Consider the following 14,572-nt stretch of genomic DNA (forward strand, 5'->3'; position numbering starts at 1 on the left):
GAATTAAAACTCACTTGGTATGTAAATCGTACTGTAATAAATTTGATTGAAAACTAGATGCATAGTTAAGAAGATGTGTATATGAAAATTCAGATAGTCATGTAGTCAGAACCCGTAGTAGTTTTTACTTTTTATTTTTAAAATATTTGCCTTTTAATTTGATATATTAAGAAATATCTTAGGATGACATCAACATATATTTATGAAAATTCAAATACAGAACTTACTTTCCCACCATTACATATACATTTGATAAATATTTCCATATTTATCAAAGTGACTCTGAGGTGGCCTATGGACATGTATGTAATTTAATTCTATAGTAAAGTAAACATTTTAGATATAACCTCCAGTCACAAAGCTTTGTCACTTTCTTAAAGTGACACTGAAAAAAAATTGTTTTTTTTTTTAAATTTGTTTGTTTTGGTTGGCAATCATGAGAATGTTCAGAACAGTATGTTTCAAACAGATGTAGGGATGAAGGTAAGTCTTTCCTTGCCCATTGTTAAGTTCATAGCTGAGACCCTTATAACAAAAGACACAGTAACAAGAGAACAGCATATAAGTTTATTTTATATAACTTTTAAGTGACATTGGAGTCTTCAGAAATAAACCCAAGAAATAGTGAAATCTGTGAATTTTTGTGCTAAGTTTGATGACGAAGTGGATAGTTGTGGGGTAATATGATGGGAGGACCGTGTGGGTTATGATCTAATAGTAATATACTAGACTGTGGGGGGAACTTAGTAAGGCCTGTTTATTCAGATTCTTCTCCATGTCACTGTGCGACATTCCCTTCCTCCACGTATAGAGTACATTTCGGCGGGGGGCCTTTCCTCCAAGTATAGGGCAGATTAGGGTGTCCTTTCCTCCAAGGGCCGATTAGAGTCCTATGACCTACTTCACAAAAAGGCTAGATAGTTCATTTATGGCTTGTTTCAGGGGAGAAAGGAGAGAGAAGGTCAGAGTTGCCTTCCTGCTTCTGCTGTTTTCTCAAATGCCAAGGTTCCATATTTTGGGGTAATGTGTCCTGAGCCCCGTTGGAGACACCCTGCCTCCCCTCATGTATACAACAAACAAACACAATTATTTGATTTCCAGAATTGAAAATCTTATAGATGATCAGGGTATCTTCATCTACTTGTAACAGCTGCAGTTTTAATATTGTAGGTGAATAGAAGCTTCGGGCCAGCCAATGTCCATATCCTATGACTTGCTTAGATAAAACTCTGCTTTTTTATTTACCTCAAAGTTACTAAATAGACATAATAACCTTTGTACCCTTAGTAGAACTTTTCAGTTGACATGCCAGCAAAAAATAAATTGGAACACAAAGATTTCTCTAAAGTAGACATTAGTTTTACCTCTAAGCATAGATTTGATGATGTGATAAAATCAGAAGTTTAAAAAGCATTAAATTTACAAATGAAAATCCATTCTAAAAGTTAATTTTTAAGTTGATTTTTTAGTTTGCAACACTTTAAAAAATAAAGATTCAAAGAATATTTAAGATTTTAAATCTTATTTAACAGGTCTAAACCAACTTATTTAACTCCTACAATATTCAGGCAAGAATATTAATAATTATAGCTAACAATTATTAAGAGCTTACTGTGTTGCCGTGCCAAGTGTTTTATGTATATTATTTAACATTTTCCAGAATCTTATGACAAACACAATTACTAATATATACTAATAAGAGGTATTGCTAGATATGAATCCAAACCTCTGACTCTAGCACCCATGCTAATAGTCCTAGGCTGTATTTTTTTCAAATCTATGGAATGTCAAATTAAATTGGCCTTTCCTTGTTATTCATACATGCAAACACATTGAAAGACACATATTCATGCGTACAGGATAGTTTTTGACTTCTTGTAATCTAGCATCTAAAGTAATATTTGTTTTTTTTTTTTTCCTGAGCGTCTGTGAATCTCAATTTGAAAGATTAATACTGGCATTTCAGAATGGTGTGGACATATGAGGTTTTGATTTAATATATCCTCTTTTGACTAGCTCTTCACTTTTTCTACTAAAATATTAAAAATCCAGGAGACTTGTATTTAGACAGCGAGATCCAGAGAGTAAAATCATTGAAATATTTATCAAAGGTATGAGTTTGATCCTGGGAAGATTATGTCTATAGTTCTTCAGTAAAATACAAATGTTGGTAATACCATTCCACAAAGAAAAGATTTTATTTTGTGTACATACGCAAATAAAGTACAAAGCCTAGCTAGTAGTTCATATACATATATATACACACACACACACACATACACACACTTTAAAAGAAGCAGCAGCAGCAGAAGAAATAAACTCATACAGCAGAAGAAAATTTTTTTTAATCACTCATTTATTTACTATTCTATCAGTAAATAATTATTGAAAGTTAAGTATGTTTTAAGCACTTGGGTTACAAAAATAAAAAGATACAATTACTGGTTTCAAATATTTCAGTCTTTCCAGAGAGACTGAGAAAATAAAAGCTCTTGTAATATCCTCTATTAGTGTTCTAATGAATGTATACAAAAACTGTTCTGGATATGGAGAGGAAAAAGAAGCCATTTTACCTTGGGCAGGTGGAGGAGGATTCCCAAAGAAAAACACTGTTGAATTGACTGTCAAAATGAATGTGTCTGAAAGGAATCCAAAGTAGAAGGAACTCACTAAAAATATATATTCATCTTTTAAAGTAAAATACTCTTCACCGACACAAATCAGCTTATGAATCACAAACTGTTTAAATGTACTTAATTCAAAATTTTTGATAAGCTATAAATTTAATAATTGCAGTCATACATAACGGCAAGAAAATAAAAATATAAAACTTGCCCAGATTCCATTTAGCAGTGGCTATAACACCTCCATAATCTCACAGTTTATATTTCTTCTCATGAGTCCTCTGGGTGACCTCAGGCAATATTTTACCTTTTCTCTCCTTAGAAAGGGAGCAGAGGTGAGCCATTGATTTTTCACTATCTTATTTTACAGATTAGGAGACTGAGTCCTAAGAATCAGAAAGAGTTATCCAAAGAAAAATGAAAAATAATGAGTCTCAGAATAGAGTTCTTTCCACTACTACTCTCTGGTGTATCTTCCGTATCTTTTCTCTATCCTCCTTCTTCTGTTTCTTCCTCCAGGGGCTTCCCCATAGAAAAACTGGCTCTCTTTCCCATCGGCTTCTGGTTGAGTTAGATAAATAGATTAGAAAGGGTCTGCATAAAATCAAAGGGATTCATTCTTTAATATCCCTCTCTGAAGGATCTGCCTCTTTAATGAAAGCTGGTGGCTCTTCTCAATGTGGCTGTCTTCTCTAGGCTTCTGAAAACCTCTCCAGCTCATTGACCTTTCAGACCTAAGGATGTACAGCTCCAGGGTCCTCTACCATCACTTATGGCGTCCCTATACTCTCCAAAAATCCTTGTTAAGAGCCCCTTGATTCAGCCCTCCTCAAAGTATTGTAATTTGAGCACACCAGCTATTTCTTGCTTCAGGCTTAACTGATACAATCTTCCTAAAGTCTTGAGGGTATACTGAGAAGCTCAGAGTAATAGAAATTAGGCAATCATGTTTTCTATTTGAAGGTAGTTACTTGAGGGTTGATTTCACTATTAGAAGAGTTTCCTTAGAGATTATTAGAAGAAATAGAATATTCAATATTAAGGAACTTTATTGCATTTGTGTGTGTGTGTGTGTGTGTGTGTGTGTGTGTGTTCTTTCTTAAGAGCACAGTAGACACAATAGAGGAGTATTTTAGATCAATGCTTTGAATGTTGTTCTTTACAAATTTGGGTAGACACTTGTGTCATTTAGGCATCTTGTATTTGTTCTACAAACTCCCCCAGGTAAGTTAAATATAATAATCTATTTTATATTAAATATTTTATTTTAGTTTTTTGGTTTTAAGTTACTGATTTACCACATTACCAATTTACCACATTTCTTTGAAATCAGTAACATTCTATCATACCCTGCCATGGCAGGGACCAAGTTGTCATTTCTCATAATGATTGTTTAGAATCTTGTCAATGAGGCAATCAGTTGGGGAGTTTGGGAAGCCTCCCAGTTCCTGGTTTTTAAATTGTTTGGTTTAACATTTAGCATCTGGGTGTTGGAAATATGTTGTCTGGTTTATGAAACTGAATATTTTTACATTCAGGTTTATTTTTTACTCGTTTGAGTGTTTTCACCAACAAGGCACCAGTGAAGTTCCAAGATGCAAAGGGCATGTGACTAGTGACGATGAATTCCTGAAAAAAAAATATCAAGTCTGTATGACAATAGATATAGACATAGTTTATCTATGACGACACACTTAAGAATAAGTAGCTGTGTCAAGAAATGTGTTTTGTGAAGAAACATGAATTACCATTTTGAAACATGAACCCATTTATAGGATCAAGCTAAAGGTGCCTTAAAATTATGCCATAATGGTGCATTACCATACAGCATGGTAGAGTGCAATTTGTGATGACAAGGCTTCTGCGCTCTACATAAAGACTCTGACTAGGCTTGTAAGGTGCAGCATTCATGAACTTTTAATAGAAGTGTTTTAACATGGAAATTGAAACATGTAATTTAATGGATTTCATTTTCTGTTCCATATGAAATTTAATGAAAAACGAGATGGCAGGAGTTAGCTCAGTTCTTAGTGAAACCTGTTGTACCCTACAAAGGCAATGTGCATAATTATGGACTAAATTTAATATTTTTTTCTCCTCTCTCTATGTCAGCAGAAGTAAAAACTAAACTATTAGACTTACTGTTAAAGTTAATAAAAGGTTGTTATAATAGCTTCTGGTGATAACATTGAAAAACTGTCATTTTTCATAAGAATATCCATAATAACTGTTTTTATTTATGTCAAGTATCAACATTTTCATTCTTAATGATTCAAAAATGTTTGTTGATGGTCTATTTCATTAGTCTGTAATACGATACTAGGGAAAGCAAAGAAATGACTATCTTCCCTAACTTGAAGGGGCATCAATTTAATTATAAAAATAGCACATATACACCTGCTAATAAATCAAAAAAGAGTTTCTCTAGTCCCTGTCACCAAGTCAAAATTAATTCAAATCTTGGATGCTTCGAGTCTGACATTGTATCAGATTGCTTAGTAAATCTGTGACCTTGAGCTAACTTCTTCAAGCTTCAGTCATTACCAGTAAAATGTGGTTTAAAATAGTATCTACCACAGGGGTTATTATGTAGATTAAATTATGTATTACACATGAAATACATATACTTCCTGTGCATTAAAAGCATCCATGAAATGTTAGCTCTTACTGATAATTAAAAAGGATGAAAACTCATGAATTCTGGTAAAATGTGATTTAGGGAGTCTTTCATTTGTACATACTGCTGTATTAATTGGGTTCTTCACTTTTCTCTCTTACTCAAAATATCAGAAGTATTATACTTTGGATGAATGTTGTGGATCTTGACTGGTCTCTCTGAAACTCTTTTGGTTCTTATCTAAGCTAGTCTGTACAGCAGAGGCAGAATCTTTAAAACTACAAACCAATAATGACATTAACCTGCTTTAAAAATGTTAATAGCTGACCGCTGCTTTCAGAATAAAACTCAGAATCACAAACCATAGCCTGTAGAAAGGAATGTGTTATATATTAGCCCTTCCTGCCTTTCTCATCAGGCCTGTGTCCTTCTCAGATGTCTGAGGGAGAGTCATACTCACTTAGCCTTTGTTCAGTTTCCCAGCACTTCATGCTCCCTGTTGTTGTTGGATTTTGCACCAAATATTCCCTCTGTCAAAGTCCTTTCTTCCCAGTCCCCCTCCTCTTTGCTTATTTGTCCTTCCCTTTCCCAGGACAATCTTAGATGGCATACCAGAGCAGTTATTATTTTTACACTCTCATAGCAAGCAATCTGTCCTTCATACTGATTTTAAAAATATATATTTACTAAAATTTAAAGCAGCTGTAAATCTCAAAGTGTGGCTTTTAGCTCAGGCTGCTATAATAAAATGCCATAGACTGGGTGGCTTAAACAACAGAGATTTATTTCTCACAATTCTGGGGGCTGGGAAATGTGAGTTCAAGGTGTCAGCATGATGAGGGTCTAGTGATGGCTTTACCGCTTCCTGGCTTTCAGACAGCTGCTTTCTTGCTGTGTCCTCACATGACAGAGAGAAAGGGCTCTCATCTCTCTTCCTCTACTTATAAGGACATTAATTACATCACTGGGGCCCCACCTACATGACTTTGTCTAAGCCTAATTACCTCTAAAGGCCCCACCTCCAATTATCATCATACTGGGGCTTCAACACCTGAATTTGCGGGAAGGGGACACAAACACTCAGTTCATAATACTATTACAGATGACTTTTTATATTCCTGAAATACTGACTAGGAAATGACATGCTATCTCTAAAGAAATTCAAAAGAGAAATACTATATTTAATCTGTGTACTTACTAGGTATTAGCAGTCGTTTCAGATTTCCAATAGGATAAACTTCTGCATTAGTTTTCCAAGCCTCCAGTGTGTGTTTGTTTGCATGTGTGTGTGTGTTTGGAGGACTGACAGTGATGTGAAAACCACTGTTTTACAGCAGTGTGTCCTGCACTTACATTGATAAAATTTTTCTAAGCACAAGAGAACTTAAGAAAGAACTCTCTTGTCATTTTGTAAAATGGGATGTTCTAATATATTACAGATAAAGGTAGACATTTTCCTTTCCTCTCTAAAAAGGTTGAAGTTTGGGGATATTTGCTTTTTTCAGGTTAAAATTTTATTTTACTCACGACTCAGGGTACTTTGTAGTGCTCCAGCGCCTGTCACTTTGAGTACTGTGCTCTTTCCCCTAGGAGGAAAAGACAAAGAAGTTGGACAAACCATCTGCATAGCAGTAGGTAATGAAGTGAAGCGCTTAGAAAAGAAAACAGATGAAGAAACCCCCCAGTTCAATGCCAAAATACTCCTATGGGGTTGCAATTTTCAATCCAGGTTTTTAAAAGTCTTGAGTGCAGCCAGGTCATTTGAGCAGGTGCAGTGCAAAAGCCTCAAAACTCACAACAACTCACGTTCTTACTCATAAGCGGGAGTTGAACAATGAGAACACATGGACACAAGGAGGGGAACATCACATATCGGGGCCCGTCAGAGGGTGGGGGCTAGGGGAGGGAGAGTGTTAGGAGAAATACCTAATCTAGGTGACGGGTTGATGGGTGCAGCAAGCCACCATGGCACGTGTATATCTATGTAACAAAACTGCACATTCTGCACATGTACCCCGGAACTTAAAGTATTGAAAAAATAAAACAACAACAACTCACAACACTGCAGCCGATGCTAGGCCCCGCTGTATGCCTGCAGAGCTAACGCAAGGCCACCACCATCTCCCCATGATCTCTGTGTGAATTTGGGAAACAAATGGGAACTAAAAGGGACATTGAAACTATAACCTTTGAGAGTAAGTAGCAAAGGCGCACCTAGTGTGTTGACAGCTGTTTCATTTACTGGGCAGCACCAGATGCAAAGTAGGGAAAACAAAACATAAACAGTGACAGTAAAAATAGTATTTTACTTTGCTCCTGTCCTTCTATGTGCTGCTACTCAACTTTCCATTACTGCTTTTCTTTTCTCGTCTCCATGACAGTGATACAGTGAGAAAGTTGCAGTGAGTTGGACAGATAGGCTGTAGTGGGCTTACACCATTTTGGCTGGCAACAGAAGTCCCATCAACTCACTTTTAGTTGAATACAAAAGCATACATTTGATACCAATTTGTAAGGTAAAAAAGGAAAGAAATATAAATTTCTAGTCCAAAATAGTGAATAATTATATATCTGTGTGGCAAGATTATTATTTTGTTTATTTTTTCACTTTTCTTTATTTTAAAATTCTTAACTACCCAAAGTGGTTCCCTGAATCAGCATCATTGGCACCTGGAAGCTTCTGAGAAATGCGGAATCTCAGGGTCAATACCTGACCTAATGAATCCAAGTCTGAATTTCAACAGCATCTCAAAGTGATTTAGATGCATGTTGAAGTTTGATAAATATTGATTCATAAAACAGAAATTACTTATATATTCAGAAAAAAATGGAAGTAATTGCTCGTATGGAAGGGTAATTAGCAGTTAATTTAGAATGAATGTGGCAGGGTTTTGGGAAATCAGAAAGATAATGTTGTTAATTACCTCACAATAATTTACAGTTTTTTTGTTTTTGTTTGTTTGTTTGTGTTGGTTTTTTTGAGACAGAGTCTTGCTCTGTCACCCAGGCTGGAGTGCGGTGGCATGATCTTGGCTCACTGCAACCTTTGCCTCCCGGGTTCAAGCGATTTTCCTGCCTTAGCCTCCTGAGTAGCTGGGATTACAGGCACGCACAACCATGCCCGGCTAATTTTTTGTGTTATTAGTAGAGACGGGGATTTCACCATGTTGGCCAGGCTGGTCACGAACTCCTGACCTCAGGTGATCTGCCTACCTTGGCCTCCTAAAATGCTTGGATTACAGGCATGAGCCACCATGCCTGACAATTTATATTTTGATAGAGTATGAGGGAGAGAGATGTGGTATTCTTTTAATTATCATATTCCTTAAATTATCTGTTTTCTCCAAACTATGCCAATTTCAGTAGTTGTTAAATGTTTTAATGTTAGAGTATATTAATTCCTAAGGAGGCGATGTGTGGCAAAAGGAGGGGGTTGGGATATGGAGATGAAATAAGAAGATAGTTAACAATGTGAACACTGGGTGCAACTTTGCCACTTTGGCCAGGTTACCTAATTTCTCTGAGCTTAAACTTTCTCATACATGTAAAGAAGATTATGTCTTCCTCACAGTTTATTAGTAAAACACTTAAATTAGTAACTGGCATGTAAGCTTGATACATTTGCTGTTATAATTTGGAGTTAAACCTTATATCAAGTTCCAGATCCTACATTAATGAGGTGTATCACTGTTGGCAAGTTGCAAAATCTCTCCAAGCCTGTTTCTTCATATCTGAATACAATTTGCAATAATACTTGCCTACCTAAATGATCTTAAGAATTAAATGAATACTATGTATAAGTACTTACTAAATACTTTGTATAATTCTCTTATTGGCTAGAATCATTATATGCATTAATTTTTGTTTATTTTGCTAAACATTTATTTCTTGATTACCATTCCTTTGCAGTAATCATTCTTGTAAAAGTTTCTTTTTTTTTTTTTTTTTCCTGATTACAGGGAAAAGTAACCCAGTGAGTCCTGTTTGGAATATTAATACTGAGGCCAAATAATCAAATCGATACCTTTATTTAAAAAATTATATTTAGGCTATTTAATTTGATTTTAAAATACAAAAAATTAGAACAACTCTGCAAGCAGAAATCACAAAAGTCTATAGTTCTAAAGTGGATACTGATTACCAAGCTCTCTTGGCTTGGAATTTGGTAAGGCAGAAGGCCCATTTCTTCATTCTAAGTATGCCACAGTGCCTCCACCCATATACTTTCTCCATAAAAGGAAGGAATTACTTCCTATATTACATAATAGTAAGGCACAGATTTGTTCCAAATGAAACCAGGGACTGGTTTTCTGAAAAAAAAAATTAATAAACTAGATAGACCACTGGCTAAATTAATAAAGAAGAAGTGAGAAAAGATCCAAATAAACAATTAGAAATGAGAAAGGAGATATTACCACTGACCCCACAGAAATAGAAATAACCATCAGAGAATATTATGAGCACCTCTGTGCACACACACTAGAAAATCGAGAATAAATAGATTAATTCCTGGACACATATACCCTCCCAAGATTGAGCCAGGAAAAAAATTGAATCCCTGAGCAGACCAATAATTAGCTCTGAAATGGAAAAGTAATAAATAGCCCACCAACCAAAAAAAACCCAGGACCAGATGATTCACAGCCGAAGTCTACCAAATGTATAAAAATAAGCTGGTACCATTCCTGCTGAAATTAGTACAAAAAAATTGAGGAGGAGGGAATCTTCAATAACTCATTCCATGAGGCCAGCATCATCCTGATACCAAAACCTGGTAGAGATACAACAAATAAAGAAAACTTCGGACCAATATCCTTGATGAACATTGATAGCAAAAGTTCTCAAGAAAATACTAGCAAACTGAATCCAGCAGCACATCAAAAAGCTTATCCTACAATCAAGTAGGCTTTATCCCTCGGATGCAAGCTTGGTTCAACATATGCAAATCAATAAAGGTGATTCATCACATACACAGAACTAAATACAAAAAAAACACATGATTATCTCAATAGATGCAAAAAAGGCTTTTGATAAAATTCAACACCCCAAACCTCAATAAACCAGGTATTAAAGGAACATATCTCAAAATAATAAGAGCCATCTATGACAAATCCACAGCCAACATCATACTGAATAGGCAAAAGCTGGAAGCATTCCCGTTGAAAATCAGCACAAGGCAAGTGATACGGTTTGGCTGTGTCCCCACCCAAATCTCATTTTGAAATGTAGTTCCCATAATCCCCATGTGTCATGGGAGGGACCCTGTGGGAGGTACTTGAATCATGAGGATGGTTACCTCCATGCTGTTCTCATGATAGTGAGTGAGTTATCACAAGAACTGATGGTTTTATAAGAGGTTTCCCCCTTCTTTGCTCTGCACTTCTCCTCGCTGCTGCCATATTAAGAAGAACGTGTTTGCTCCCCCTTCTGCCATTATTGTAAGTTTCCTGAGGCCTCCACAGCCATGCTGAACTGTGGGTCAATTAAACCTTTTTTCCTTTATAAATTACCTAGTCTCAGGTATGTCTTTATTAGCAGCATAAGAATGTACTAATACAACAAGGATGCCCTCTCTCACCAACCCTTTTCAATATAGTATTGGAAGTCCTGGGCAGAGCAATCAGGCAAGAGAAAGAAAGAAGGGGCATCCAAGTGAAAGAGGAAATCAAAATATCCTTGTTTGCAGACAATATGATTCTATATCTAGAAAACACCATAGTCTCAGCCCAAAAGCTTCTTAAGCTGATAAACAATTTCAGCAAAGTCCCAGGATACAAAAACCAATGTACACAAATTACTAGGATTCCTGTACACTAACAACTACCAAACCAACAACCAAATCAGAGATGCAGTCCCATTCACAATTGCAACAGACACACACACACACACACACACACACACACACATACACACACAACCTAATAATACAGCTAACCAGTGAGGTGAAAGATCTCTGCAAGGAGTACTACAAAACACTGCTCAATGAAGTCGGAGGTGACACAAGTAAATGGAAAAACATTCCATGCTCATGGATATGAATAATCAATATTTTAAAAATGGCCATACTACCTAAAGCAATTTATAGATTAAATACTATTCTGGTTAAACTACCATTGAAATTCTTCCTAGAGCTAGAAAAAAAAGGTTTTAAAATTCATATGAAACCAAAAAAATGCCCAAATAGTCAAGGTGTCCTAATCACACAAACTGACTTCAAACTGTACTACAGGGCTACAGTAACCAAACAGTAAGATACTCATACAAAAACTGATGTATAGACCAATGCAACAGAATAGAGATTCCAGAAATAAGGCTGCATACCTACAACTGTCTGGTGTTCAACAAAGCTGACAAAAACAAGCAAAGGGGAAAGGACTCTATTCAATAAATGGTGCTGGGATAAATAGCTAGCCATATGCAGAAGATTGAAACTGAACCCCTTTCTTAAACCATATACAAAAACTGACTCAAAATGCATTAAATAATTAAATGTAAAACTCAAAACTATAAAAACCCTGGAAGACAAGCTAGGCAATACCATTCTAGACATAGGAACAGGCAAAGATTTTATGACAAAGGCACCAAAAGCAATTGCAACAAAAGCAAAAATTGACAAATGTAATACAATTAAACTAAAGAGCTCTCCACAGTCATAGAAACTATCGGCAGGGTAAACAGACCACCTACAGAATGGAAGAAAAATTTTGCAAACTATGAGTCCGACAAAGGACTTATACCTAGCATTAATAAGAAACTTAAATTTACAAAAAAAAAAACTCACAAAAATGTGGGCAAAGGACATAAACAGACACTTTTCTAAAGAAGACACATATGCAGCGAAAAAACATATGAAAAAAAGCTCAACATGAGTGATCATTAGAGAAATGCAAATCAAAACCACAATGAGATACCATCTCACACCAGTCAGAATGGCTATTATTAAAAAGTCAATAAGTAACAGATGCTGCCAAGGTTGTAGAGAAAAAGAAAAATGTTTTCAACCATTGTGGAAAACAGTGTGATGATTTCTCAAAGGCCTAAAAATAGAGATACCATTCGACCCAGCAGTCCCATTACTGGGTATATACCCAAAGGAATATAAATCATTCTATTGTAAAGATACATGCACATGGATGTTAATTACAGCCCTACACACAATAGCAAAGACATGGAATCGACCTAATGCCCATCAATGGTAGACTGGGTAAAGAAGATGTGCTGTATTTATACCACGGAATACCATGCAACCATAAAAAATAACAAGATCTTGTCCTTTGTAGAAATATGGATGGAGCTAGAGGACATTATCTTTAGCAAACTAATGCAGAAACAGAAAACCAATTATCACATGTTCTCACTTATAATTGGAAGCTAAATGATGAGAACACGTGGACATATAGAGGAGAACAATAGACACTGGGACCCACTGGAGGGCAGAGGGTGAGAAGAACGAGAGGATCGAGAAAAATAATGAAAATAATCAGTGGGTACTAAATCCCTGAGGGATGAAACAATCTGTACAGTGAACCCCTGTGGTACAAATTTACCTGTATAACAAACCTGCACATATACCCCTGAACTTAAAAGTTAATACCCCTGTGATACAAATTTACCTATATAACAAACCTGAACATATACCCCTGAATTTAAAAGTTAATACCCCTGTGATACAAATTTATCTACATAACAAACCTGCACATATACCCTGAACTCAAAAGTTAATACCCCTGTGATACAAATTTACCTATATAACAAACCTGCACATATACCCCTGAACTTAAAAGTTAATAAAGGAATATAAATGTTTTTATTACCACTGAATTGTGCACTTAAAGATTGTAAAGATGATAAATGACACATATATATTATACTTCTTCTTCTCCATATGTCTCTTTATTTAGGATTTTGTTAATTTCTCTTAGCAATGTTTTATAGTTTTCAGATTCTTGTACATATGTTTTCATATTTAAATATTTTATATTTGTAGAGGCTATTGTAAATAGTTATTTCCTATTTCAATTTCCAATTGTTCATAGCTAGTATACAGAAATACAATTGATTTTTTAATAACAGCCCGGTATCCTGCAATTTTACTAAATTAATTTATTCATTCTAGCAGCATTTGTTGTCGATTCTGTTAAATGTTTTTTTATGTAGAAGATTTAGTCACCTGCAAATAAATACAGTTTGACTTCTCTTTTCCCATGTAGATTCTTTTTATTTTATTTATTTATTTATTTTTGCCTTATTATACTAGTTAGAAACTCCAGGATAATGTTAAATAGAAGTAGTGAGAGTGATCACCCCTGTTTTGTGCCTCGTTATATTTCTATTCATATTTTTTGAGTTTTTGTCAATAATAGAAGCCATATCTTATCAAATGGTTTTTCTGCACGTACTGGGACATGTATATGAGTTTTCTTCTTTAGTCAGCTATTATGGTGAATTATGCTGAATGATTTTTTAATATTGAATCAGGTTGTATTCCTGGGACAAACCTAATTTTATCATGATGTATTAACCATTTTATTGACATAAAAAACACAGTTTTTAGTTTTACTGATTTTGCTCTACTGTTTTTCTGTTTTCTATTTTTTTAAATTTCCCTTCTTTAGTTTCTTCCTTTTATTACTTTAAGTTGCTTTTCTTCTAGTTTCTTAAAGTGAAAGCAAAAGTCATTGATTTGAGAATTTTCTTCCTTTTTATATTTTCCTTGCATAGTACTTTGCTGGTATACATTTTTATATTCTCATAAAAAATTATTGACAGTTAAGCTAGTTTGAAACAGTTTTCTCCTTTCAGGCTTGGCTTTTACGATTTGTTAGAGAAGACTAGAACAAAGTTTATTTAGTCTAGGTTAATAGTTCCCCACTGCTAAGGCAGACCCTGCGGAGTACTCAGAGTCTCATGAATTAGAATTTGAATTAAATATTTGAATCTGGTTGGTGTTAACAGGCATGATTTCTGGATCCGTGTGAACCTGGGGACTCTCCTCTCTAATTCTTTCCTGTGGTTCTTTCACCAGCCTGGAGGAGTTGGCTCGCACACATGTGCACGCACTTATCAGTACTTGACTGAATGCTCCAGGATGACTCTTTTCAGATACCCACAGTTCCCTCTGCTGAACTGTCAACTCTTGACCCTCTGCCCAGTGAGATATAGCCACCCATAACTTTCACTTCCCGTAACTTTTATTCATGGAGTTCTCTGGGCTCTGTTTCTGTCCTGTGTGTGCTGCTACCTATAATCTCTCTCTGGTAAACGGTGGATGCCATGGGATGCACCCAGTATTTCCTATTACCCAGGAATCACTGCCTTTCATTTCCTGATG

The 14,572-nt window shown here is 35.5% G+C and overlaps 1 protein-coding gene across 3 annotated transcripts in view; it reads left to right on the forward strand.

The window, feature by feature from the left end:
- LRP1B (LDL receptor related protein 1B) overlaps positions 1 to 14,572 on the forward strand; it is a 1,910,203-nt gene that overhangs the window by 1,583,755 nt on the left and 311,876 nt on the right. The window lies entirely within an intron of this gene.

Source organism: Pan paniscus, chromosome 13 (assembly GCF_029289425.2).
Source record: "Pan paniscus chromosome 13, NHGRI_mPanPan1-v2.0_pri, whole genome shotgun sequence".
NCBI classification, from domain to species: domain Eukaryota; kingdom Metazoa; phylum Chordata; class Mammalia; order Primates; family Hominidae; genus Pan; species Pan paniscus.